Source organism: Myodes glareolus, chromosome 12 (assembly GCF_982192425.1).
Source record: "Myodes glareolus chromosome 12, mMyoGla1.1, whole genome shotgun sequence".
In the NCBI taxonomy this organism is placed as follows: domain Eukaryota; kingdom Metazoa; phylum Chordata; class Mammalia; order Rodentia; family Cricetidae; genus Myodes; species Myodes glareolus.
Genome location: NC_142037.1, coordinates 28,107,298 through 28,119,009, shown reverse-complemented (window position 1 = coordinate 28,119,009; position 11,712 = coordinate 28,107,298). Strand labels below are relative to the sequence as shown.

At 43.9% G+C, this 11,712-nt stretch overlaps 1 pseudogene; it reads left to right on the top strand.

Annotated features, from left to right (window-relative positions):
* The first annotated feature begins 1,591 nt into the window (after positions 1-1,591).
* Positions 1,592-2,650, top strand: LOC125392347 (large ribosomal subunit protein uL29 pseudogene; annotated as a pseudogene).
* The last annotated feature ends 9,062 nt before the right edge of the window (positions 2,651-11,712 follow it).

Genomic DNA, 11,712 nt, shown 5'->3' with positions numbered 1-11,712 from the left:
TATAATGCTGATTGGCCCATTAGGTCAGGCTACTTATTAGCTAACTCTCACATCTTGATTAACCCATTTTTCTGATCTATGTTAGCCATGTGGCTCAGTACCTTTTTCAGTGGGGCAGCTCACATCCTGCTGCTTCGGTCATCTGGGCAGGAGTGGGAGGAATCAACTTCTGCCTCCCCAGAATTCTCCTGCTCTCCTTGCATCATTTCCATGTCCTGTCTGGCTTTCCCGCCTACACCTCCTGCCTGGTCAATCAGCGTTTTATTTAAAACATGATTGACAGAATACAGACAATTCTCCCGCACCAAGCCCCAAACAGAGAAACGAATGGTAGACAGGGCTTCAGAGAGTCATGGCTTCTCAGCCTGCCCTAGTGTTAGAAGCCCGAGGGCAGGTTTAATCCAGGCCTGATTACGTACACAGGCATGACAGGTGCTCCAGGTAGCTTTTGAAAGGCTAAAGACCAGGATCAAACTCATCTGTTGCTGCTGCTGAAACAGATTTACATAATGGATTTGCTTGATTTTTACATATGCTCTTAGTTGTCTGGACAACAAAGAGCTGCGAGCGCACACAGCTAAGGTATAAACCCATCTCCAGAACTGGGATCATTTGGAGAACCCGACCCCCACATCTGGAGTGACAGAACTGTTTTAAAATGAGCTCTCTGCCAAGACAACAATGAGGCCCCTAAGAGAGACATACATGGATCTATTCTACATGGGAAGTAGAAAAAGACAAGATCTTCTGAGTAAATTGGGAGCACAGGGATCATGGGAGAGCGTAGAAGGGGAGGGAGAGGCAGGGAGGGGACCAGAGAAAAATGTAGAGCAAGATAAAAATTAATAATAAAACATAGAAAAAAAATCAGCTGTTCTGAAACAGATATGCCTTCAGTACAGAACACTAGCTGTGGTCTAAATGTATCCCACCAAACTCATGTCTAAGTCTCATTAGGAGCTGTTGTTGAAGAGGCATGTGCCGGTGGTAAGTAAATTGAGTGCGTGCTTTTAAAGAGGCTAATGATAGCACTCTCTGGCTCCACCTTCCATGTGAGGACCCTTAGGAATCACTGCTACTTGTAGTTTTAACACTTAGTCTCCAGGTGGTAGGGTTGCACAGGGCAGTTCTGGAACCTTTAGGAGGTGGAGACTCGCTGGAAGGAACGCATCACTGGGCGTGGCTTGGAGAGTTCATATCTTTGCCTTACTTCCTGTTCTCTCAAATGTGTTCTCTCTGCTTCCTGGTCCTTTTGTCATGCTTTTCCTGTCATGATGGACTCTCATCCCGCTGGAAGTGTCGTCAATCTGGTAACCAAGCTTGGCAGTGTAGTCTATGTGGTAATGGTTTTGAGGAGAAAGATGCAAGATGGAGTGTCTTGGGTTCCTTCTCCACAATTTCAGGAAGACACTAAAGCCGGGTGATGTTTGGCAGGGTTGGAGTCCTTGTGAGGAGGCGCTGGAAGACCACTCGACGTGCTGGGAAAGGTGAATCTGTACTGTGGTAGAGATTCCAAGATGCTGGAGATGCCAGAGCCAAGGAGAGCTGCATACAGCAAGTGGGACCAGGCCAAGAGAGAGAGAGAGAGAGATGTTGCAGGCAGTCTGGAGGGGTGGAACCATCTAAGCCCTTTGATGCTGAAGCCCCAAGCACGGGACATGGACATGGTGTTTGTCCTACTGCATTTCATTCTTGCTTCAATCCAGTATTTCCCCACCAAGCCCCCGTTCCTTCCATTTAGAATGAGATTGTCTATTCTGTGCTGTTGTATGTTGTAAGTATAGATATACTTTTCATTTTTATCACAGTTAAGAGACTGCCTTGAGAGCGGTGAGCAAGAAGCCATGGTCAAGATTAAATCTCGGGACCTGCGTGGCAAGAAGACGGAAGAGCTGCTAAAACAACTGGACGATTTGAAGGTGGAGCTATCCCAGCTTCGCGTCGCCAAGGTGACAGGTGGCGCCGTGTTGAAGCTCTCCAAGATACGAGTTGTCCACAAATCCATCGCCCGTGTCCTCACTGTCATTAACCAGACTCAAAAGGAAAACCTCAGGAAATTCTACAAGGGCAAGAGGTACAAGCCTCTGGACTTGCGACCCAAGAAAACTAGAGCCATGCACCGGCTCACCAAGCGCGAGGAGAAGCTGAATACAAAGAAACAGCAGCGGAAGAAGAGGCTGTACCCGCTGGGAAGGGCAATAAAGTGCAAGACTGGGGAGAGAGAGAGAGAGAGAGAGAGAGAGAGAGAGAGAGAGAGAGAGAGTGCCTTGAGTCTCAAAAGAGACTTGGGACTTTTAAAGACGACAGGGACTTTGGAAGTTGGACTAAATGCACTTTGCATTTTGAGATGGCCATGAGCCTGTTGGGGCCAGGGGGTGGAATGTTGTAGCTTGAATAAGAAATATTCCCTATAGTTTGTGTATATGAACACTCAGTCCCCAGTTGATGGTACTGTTTGGGGAGGTTATGGGACTTTTAGAATGTGAAGCATTGCTGGAAGAAAAATGTAGCTGGAGGTCTAATTTGAAGGTATATGGCCCACCCTACTTCCTAATCACAGATTTCTGTGTGTAGATAAAACGCTTCCTGTTCCTACAGTTGTATCTTATCTATTGTTATGTAAACAAAAATAAAGTCTTTTCTTCCTTAAGTTGCCTTGAGTCACGGTGGGTGTTTCGTCAGCAACAGAAAGGCAAACTGAGCATCTTTGGAGCAGGAGTGAATATCAGTGACTTCATCCTGTCCTTAGAGAAGCATTCTGTTGTTTCTAATTACCAGGGGGGGGGGGGGGGGGCGGGGGGCGGTGCAGAAAGATGGCCCAGTAGGTAAAGGCACTTGCTGATCAAGCCTGATGACCCATCAGATCTCCAGCATCTGTGCAAAAGTGAGATGGGAGAGCAATTGCACAAATGTTGTCTGATCTTCACACATCATGCACAGCATACACGCTCTCATAAGTACACACACACCCATGCATGTGCACACCCATATGTGCACACACAATAATAACAATAGTATAAAGTTTAAAAATTAGCCAGCCTTAACGAATTTTGTTTTAGCAACCACTTTTGACAGTTTCGGAAAGGGAACAGACTACATCCTTCAACGCCCTGTCTAAGCAACTCTGAATTTGTTTCCTCAGTAATAGGTTACTGAGATTTGTGCTTCTGGGTCCGAGAGTATGAGAACAAATAAAATGGTTGGTGATCTTTAGCTTCTTCGACTGTGGGTGACACTCCATGTGTGGGTCACGTAAAAGAATGTGGAAGCCTAGAAGACTGGGATCAGATAGAAGGTACTGGAATGTGTAAGGCCCAAACCCTAGTTTAAAATGGAATGTGTAGTGGGCAGCCCTCACCCATACTGTGCTGAGTGTCTCCAACTCACAGCATGGTTCTGAAGACACAGCATGCACACTTCACACTGCCAACACTGTACCCTTCCAATGCCAAGGAGCGAGCCTAAAATACTTCGGCCCACATGCTACAGTCATATATAATGCAGATCGCACTGTTTTTACTGTGCATGCAATGTTTTCTGCTTCTATGGAAACATAATGGTTTAATTATTAAAAACAAAGACTGAGGACTTTTCTATTGTTATTTCTCATCATGCAAGCCTCAAGTTAGCAATCTTTGGATGTATTGAGCTAGAATGTTTGGTTTTAAAAATTACTACTTGAATTGCTAACTTGAGTTTCAGAAAACGACAGTTAAATGAATTTTGTCTTGGGATTAGGAAGGAATTTTCGCTGATTTCTGAAATGTTCCCAAATGTATTTCTTCCAGTTTGTCCTGTGTATTTAGGCAAAGCACTGATAATTATAAAATCAAAATATCTCTCAACCAACTCTGAAAATTGTTGAAGATGCTCTACATCCTGAAGTATCAAATATTCAGCCAGATTTTAATTCTTTTTTTTTTTTAAAAAAAATAGTTTTATTGTCAGACAGTGGTGGCACACGCCTTTAATCCCAGCACTCAGGAGGCAGAAGTAGGTGGATCTCTAAGTTTGAGGCCAGCTTGGTCTACAGAGTGAGTTCCAGGACAGCCAGAGTGGCTACACAGAGAAACCCTGTTTTGAAAAACCACACACAAAAAGACACATTTTACTTATTTTACTTGTCTCTGTACTGCCTGAGTGTACGTCTGTGCATCACAAGGGTGCAGGAGCCAGCCAAGGTCAGAAGAGGGAGGTGCAGTCCTTGAAACTAGAGTTACAGGTGGTTGTAAGCCACCACGTGGGTGCTAATAACCAAACAGGTCCCCTGTAGCAGCAAAAAAATGCTTTTAAACTTCTGACTCATCTCTCTGGCAACTGAAACATCTCGTTAGCATGCACATTTGCTTTTGTCTTTAGTGACTAATGAAATTATGTGCATGTTGAAAAACGTTTTTAATAAATGTCATTATGACTTAAAAGTAAACTTTTGACTAACATACCTGTATCACACACACACACACACACACACACACACACACACACACACACACAGACCTGGGTCCATGTAAAAGGTTCTCCAGTGAGAAGGGAAAGTCATGGGGAGAGTTGAAGGAGCCCTGTCCCCCATGGTCCCCAGTTTGAGCTTTGGCTAAAGATGACCTAGGCTCTCCTGGGCTTCTTTGGGGTGGGTGGGGTGGATCTCTGTCTTCATAGCAGGAACCTGAGAGTAACATATTCTTGGTGGTCACAGAGTTGACTGAGATAGCATGAGGAATGTTCTAGAAATGTACATTCTAGAAACTCAGATATGGAAACCTGGTTTGGTAAGGGTAGGGGCTGACCGGAAATGGGGAGACTCATGCGGGTGTGGTGACACATAGCTCTCAAGAACTGGCTGGCCAGTCAGCAAAGCCAAAAGAGCAAGCCTCGAGTTCAGTGAGAGATCTTGTCTCAAGGGAATATGGTGGAGAGCAAGGTGGGAAAGCATTGCATGTCTTCTGTGGCCTCCATACGTGATATACGGACACAGTGCAAACTCCTGCATGCACAGTCTACTCTCCTCAACACACACAATACACATGATAGAATTTTGTCTGAATGCAATTCTTTAATATTGCCTTAACAGTCAAGATGCTTTCTAAGCCGGTGAGGTGATGTCAGCAGGAACAGAGGGAAGTGCTTGCTTTAAGTGATAAGACAACACACAAGGCCACTTCAGGAGTGCTGCCCTTTGTGCAAGATGATCCTGGCCAACGCGTCCTCATTCAAGGGGAAACTATAGCAAGCAGCACAACCTCTGACTTATGGCAGGCGTTTAGTAAATGCCACACAGTGGCGTGACAATGTCTTTGCAACAGCTTAGGCGTGAGTACGCTCTTCTAGGTCCACCTATCCACAGCAGAGGCGCTCTGGCGCTAACGAGAAATTAGAATCCATTAATGCAAGCAAGTTGCCCCCGCAGAGGTTTGCACACAGCACACCTTGGAGAACCATGGCTAGATTGTCCTTGTCTACTCAGTACCAGAGCAGGGGTGGCTGTGGAAGGGTACCCTCTGGAGACAGTTACAAAACACGCTTGCTATATTAGATAGACATCAGACATCACTAGGCAAGGGCTTTGCATCAGCTCATTAGGCTGTGGTCTTATTGTTTTTAACAGATAAAGAACTGTTATAGAACTGGGAAACCCCCATCGAGTCCAGGATAACTGTGAGCATAGACCTCACCACCACCCCCCGCCGTGACTATTTTCTGATTGGTTCGGCAGATAAGCCCAGGGACTGCGTAGACCTGGGTGTTGCTGGGCACTGGAAGCCAGCTGAGGTAATCTGGGCAGTTCTGCACGCACAGTGGGAATCCTGCTGAGCCTTAAGATTTTTCAGAATTCTCTTCTGGCCATTGCTTAATCCACCCAGTACCGTAAATGAACTGTGATTCTTCTCTCCCTCGACTTTCTGAATTGCGATATGGAACTGGCCAGCCTTCTCTCCACTTAAAGGCAGTGGAAGGGTTTAGAAATGAAATGAAATATGTATGCTTGGCAGGTGCGAACCACACCAGAGAAAACGCTTCCTCGCGGCTTCACGGGGCCCTCAGGACCAAATAAAGAGCTTTGCAAGAAGAGGCACGCCTCGAGCTGTGGCTGTAGCAGGGAGGCGACATAATCACAGGTCAGGGTAGACAGTGCCTGGCACGTTTGCCACTCTTGTGATCTGGAGAGGCGTTCTGCCTTCACATACACCTGTTCCTCCTTTGTCATAAATAAGACAGGTGCCTGTCCCCAGGGGAGAGATGGTCACTGCTGGCAGGCTGGTGGCAGACACCCTGAACCCTGGAGCAACCTCCAGGTCCTTTTCCCAGGCAAAGCTCAAGGAGGGGAATTAGCAGTTTTTATGTGGGGTTTTACAGCAGAATAAAAGCAGCATGTTCTTTTGGCGACTGACGAAAAGAAAAACTCGTATTCAACCCCTGGAAAGAAAGCGAGACCCAAGAGGAAAGCTGCTTGATTTATTATGAAGGCAAAGAAACTCACTGTAGGAATGAGGGCTCACAGAAATGAGAAGTGTTAGAAGGTTAAAAAACAAAAACAAACAAACAAAACCTAGGTCGAACTGAGGTCCTAATTGGATAGTTCTTGAAGCTCTGTGGGAGACTGCTTCAGTTCTTCAGGAACATGGGAAAATGTTCCATCAACCCTGCTGAGTGCCAGGAAATCAGAAGAGCTCTGGAGTGTGTGCTCTCCCAAGGACAACCTGAGTGTGTGTGCTGTGACCACTAGGACCTCCCAAGGACAGCCTGAGTGTGTGTACTGTGACCACGACTTTCCAAGGACAACCGTCTTCCTTCGCATTTCCTCTCCAACACTTAGACAAGTTCTAATTCCAAAACCAAACTCAAACCATGTAAGATAGCAGCAGGGTGTGGTCAAGAGAGTTCGTTCCAAGGCAGGCTGGATGGTGAGGGGATGCAGACTGTAGGCAGGGTCCTATTCCAAACCCCTGACATTTCCAGGGTTCTGGAACCCTACACCTTCCCATTATCGGCTAAACTCTTCACTCCGGCTCACAGATGCCAAGTACTGTCTGGTGTCCCGGGTTGTTCTGGAGAAGGTTGGAGAGACCTGGTTAGCTAAGGTGGCACAATCGGAAGCTTAAGGACCCTTTCTACGGCTAAGGGTCTCCTCTCTCCTCTGTACAGCAAACCTTCCTGTGGGATTGACTTCCCGTGAGAGCAGATGATTGGAATAAAGATCCACAAGGGGTCAAGGCCTAGCAGCTTCTGGGTCTGTATGGGGTAGCAGTTAGGGGGTGCAGAAGTTTACAAAGAGTCTGGGGGAGCTGCTAGGCCTCTAGCTGGCTGTGTTAGTCGGCCTTTCTCGGGGGGCACTACCCAAAGAACGGACAACTACCCCAGCACCTTACAAGATGATAAAGTTTTGTTTTGTTTTTTCTTTACGCTCGGTGTGATGGTTCACACCTGTAATCTCAACACGTAGGAAGTAAAGGCGGAATCAGTAGTTCAAGGCCCTCCTTGGCTACGTGAGTTTCAAACCAATTTGGGCTACATGAGACTTTGTCTCAAAAAACAAAACTCGAGACTGAAGGGACGGCTCAGTGGTTAAGAGCGTTTTCTCCTTTATGAAAAACCGGAGATTGATTTCTACCACCCACATCCAAAAGCTCACAGCTGCCTGTCAGCTCTAAAGATACCTTCTGCTGGATGCACAAGCACTTGCACACAAGTGTGCAGACATTCATAAAAGCATACACAAACCCCTATGGAAGTATTAGAAAACAAAGGCCTATAAGATCAGTTTTGGATTTGTGACTTCTCTTTGATCCTATATTCTGACATTCATATATTTATTAATATGCCATAAGTGTTTCTTATGTATTTAAAATTTATTCTGTATGTGACTTGAGAGAAAGCTGTTTGCACCCACACAAAGCCAATCCAGACACAGTCCCTACAAATCAAGCAGAAGGAGTGTGGTCTGCATGCTGCCTTTGTGGCCTTCTGCTCTTTTGCACTGTGGGAACATTTTGGTATCATCTGTTATTCTACAGCATCGTTTTTGCAGCTGCAAAAATGGGATCTCTAGGGCAAAGGGATGGCACGAATTTTAGAATTTTTAGTGGATGTTTCCAAACTATGCCCAAAAAATTGTTACAGAATATTCTGATTCACGGTGCATGAGAATGATTGCCCACGCCACCTTTTCTTACCCTCACAACATGGAGCATTATTTTTCTCCAAGTCTGGTTTAATCACATCAAATGCTATCTTATTTTACATTTTAAATGGCTTCCATGATTTGGAAGCACTCTGCAACTTCCATGGTAAATCTGAGGCTTCTGGGCCCTGGATCTGCCTGTTTGAATCCCCAGAATAGTTTTTTTTTTTTGGGGGGGGGGTCTTTCTAACAAACAAAAAGAGGCAAACGTTTCTCTGTGGGTAGAACTGGCTCTAGTGTGGTAAGCCTGCCCAGTTCTTGCAGATCTGGCCTCAAATCTCAGCATTGTCATGCGGTAGATGTGGTTGCCGGGCTCACACATCTGCGCTGTCTGTTCCAATGCCCGACTTTCTTGAAGCATCTTTCTGGCTGAGCCATCTCAAGGTTTCCAGATGGAAATTTCTCGCAATTCTGTTGTCACATTACCTTCAGTTCTACATTTTTAACCAAATGGCATCACCATTGTGACAGGGCAAAGGTTCCTCCATCGTGCCTCAGATGGAGTTATCTTTGATATGAGCCTCACCCCCATCCGCTCCCACTTTGGGAATGTACCCAACCCTGTTTAAGAAATTTGGGATGAAAATGCCCCCAGATAACTGCAAGTGTTTGGCTTCTGCTAATCTGCTTGCTTGCTTTACTTCCTCTTGCAATGGTCAACCAGGTTACAGTTTTTCTGTGTTCTTTGTCTTTTAAAGCTCCCTGTAAAATGCATGTGAAGCTGTTCTGTGAGAAGTGTTTCTCTTTAGGCAGTTGCAGGCTGGCTTTACACAGACTCTCAGTTTGGATTTCAGCCATTCTAAGTGGTCTTTGGGTCTCTGTCCTTTGATGTGGGATTCTCCTCTGTATGTTGTGAATATGTCTTATTATCATTGGTTAGTAAAGAAGCTGATTCAGCCTATAGCAGGGCAGAATATAGTCAGCCTGAAAGAGATATATAGATATAGAGAAAGTAGGTAGAGTCAAGGAGATACCATGTAGCTGCCAAAGGAGACAGAAGACAGACCCTTACCAGTAAACCACAATCTCATGTCAATTCATTAATAGAAATGGGTTAATTTAAGGTGTACAAGTTAGTTAATAAGAAGCCTGAGCTAATAGGACAGTCAGTGTTGTAATTAATATAATTTCTGTGTGATTATTTGGGTCTGAGTAGTCAAGAAACACATGTGCAGTCTCTGTCCACAGAATGGCGCACCAAGGTGGGGCAACTACATCCACATAAAAACTGAGAGAACTGGGGAAGGAGTTCTAGATACAAAAGAACAGAGTAAAGCACAGCTTCTTAGTAGCCATATTTTTTTTCAGACAGACTCTGTTTGCTGGTGGCAAGCAGAGGCACAGTTCTTTTAAGAGAAGTCTTCCTGACTCTGTGTTAGTGACAAAAAATTGCACAGCTTCTTTAAGAGATGGCTCCCTGTCCACGCTGTCAGAATAAACTCTGGCTCTTTCGGGAGGTCCTGCCCTTAAATGGAATCTGTGAGCAGCGTGCTACAAATTGCTTAATGGCAACAGAGACCCACTGCGTTTCTGGAGCTGGGGTGGTGATCATGGCTCACAGAGCTGGCAATGAACGTTCCTCCGCCATGTTGGACTGGGCAGGGCCAAAAGTCAAAGCACCCTTAGCGCTAGCCATGCCGCTTAGCATTTTAAGAAGTGGTCATGGTCAGAAAAGGATTACAGATGCTCAATAAAGATAGATTCAGATAAAAATGACCTTTGCGTGGGTCACAGAGTTGGATAAATGTACACAGGCTTGGGAAGGAGAAGAAAAAGAGTAGAGGCAGCTATAAAAAGAAATAGGCTTAAAAAATAAAAACAAAGTCTCTAAAGAGACAATAAAAGTAATATTAAAAATACCGATAATCATAAATTAAGAGTAAAAAAATAAGCCACATAAAGATGGAGTATACACAGAGAGTCGGTTATGTATACTTTTGTATATTCTTTGAACTTTTTGACTGGTAATGAGCTAACTGCAGAGAGACATTTGATTCTGGAGGCTGATAAGTTAAACCAATATAAAGGTATGTTGACTTAAAAATTTGTATCTAAGGACATTTTGCATTGGAAATGAGGTTCTGCTTTTGTTTCCACAAAAAAATGAGAACCTGTGGATTCCTTTCAGGCTAACGTGATTTAATGGAACAAGACCCTCCAAAGGTCTCTGTGAACCCAAAAAATACTTTGCCCAATAAACAGCAGAAAGCAGTTTCGAGAAAACAATGCCCAAATTCCCAAAAATGTCTTTTTATAAATGTTAGTTTTCATTTAAAGGGGGATATGGTATAGAGATGAATGCTTTACATTGGTGTGGATTTTGGTCTATTAATAAAAATTTAAGGTCAATTTTGTTACACTGTGTATATGAATTTCTACTCTTGTTTAAGGTATTATGTTTGTGTAGCTCATTTAAAAATGTAATGTATAATTAAGAAACATAGATTAGTCGTCAAACTGTAGTCATGTTAATTAGGTTTTCTAGATGTACAGAGATAAATTTCAGATGGATAGGTGTTCTTCATATCTTTCAAATGCCTACAGAATGTGGTATTTAAAATGTTTTAAGAACTTCAGACTTTTTATGACAGTGAGACATGTCTGCTTCTGGTATCACCAATTACTTCAAAACGATGATGGGCATTGAAGAAAATTATTATGAAATTTGCCTTCAATGTGACAAGGCTAGCCATTTGGGCAAAAAAACTGCTCTTGCCTGGACTTCTTGATGGTATGCTGTATGAACTGGGCTTGCAGGACTCACAAAAGAAATAATTGCTGAACTTGCCTGAAGATGATGAGACAGTCCTTCAGGGTTCCTGCTTCATGAAAGAGTCTGCCAGATATTCTGTAGGACACAGAAGATAGCAACTGATGAAGCTTGCCAGTACAAGGCACAACAGATCTTAAAACTTCTGCTTCATGGAAAAGTCTGCCAGAAACAATGGACCTGTAGGCTGAAGATAGGTGCCCCAATGTTACAGAAGAACTTTGGGTGACTGTTCAGGCAGCAAGATGTCTCTTTTAATTCTAAAGTTTTGGAAGTTGCTTACAATACACTTTCCATTTACTTAGGTAATATCATATTCTTCTGGAGTCCTTGAAGAGTTGAAAACAAAGTCATAGTTTTCCTTAGTTATGATAAATTATAAGCTAGATATGAAACTTTAGACTCACAAGGAAATATTGTAAACTGTAATTCTTGCTTGATAACTGTTTTGTTATATGTAATTTTACTATGTTAAAGTTAAAACCTTCCTGTATATTAGATAGAAAAGGAGAAATGATGTGGGTGTCCTCCTGTATATGTGTTGCTTTTATTGGTTAATGAATAAAACTGCTTTGGCCTGTAGCATGGCAGAATATATAGCCAGTCTGGAAGGGATATATAGAGAAAGGAGTCAGAGTCAGAGAGATGCCATGTAGCTGCCAAAGGAGTCAGACTCCAGAACCTTACCCAGTAAGCCAGGCCTCATGGTGATATACAGAATAAAAGAAATGGGTTAAAATATAAGAGCTAGCTGTTAAGACACCTA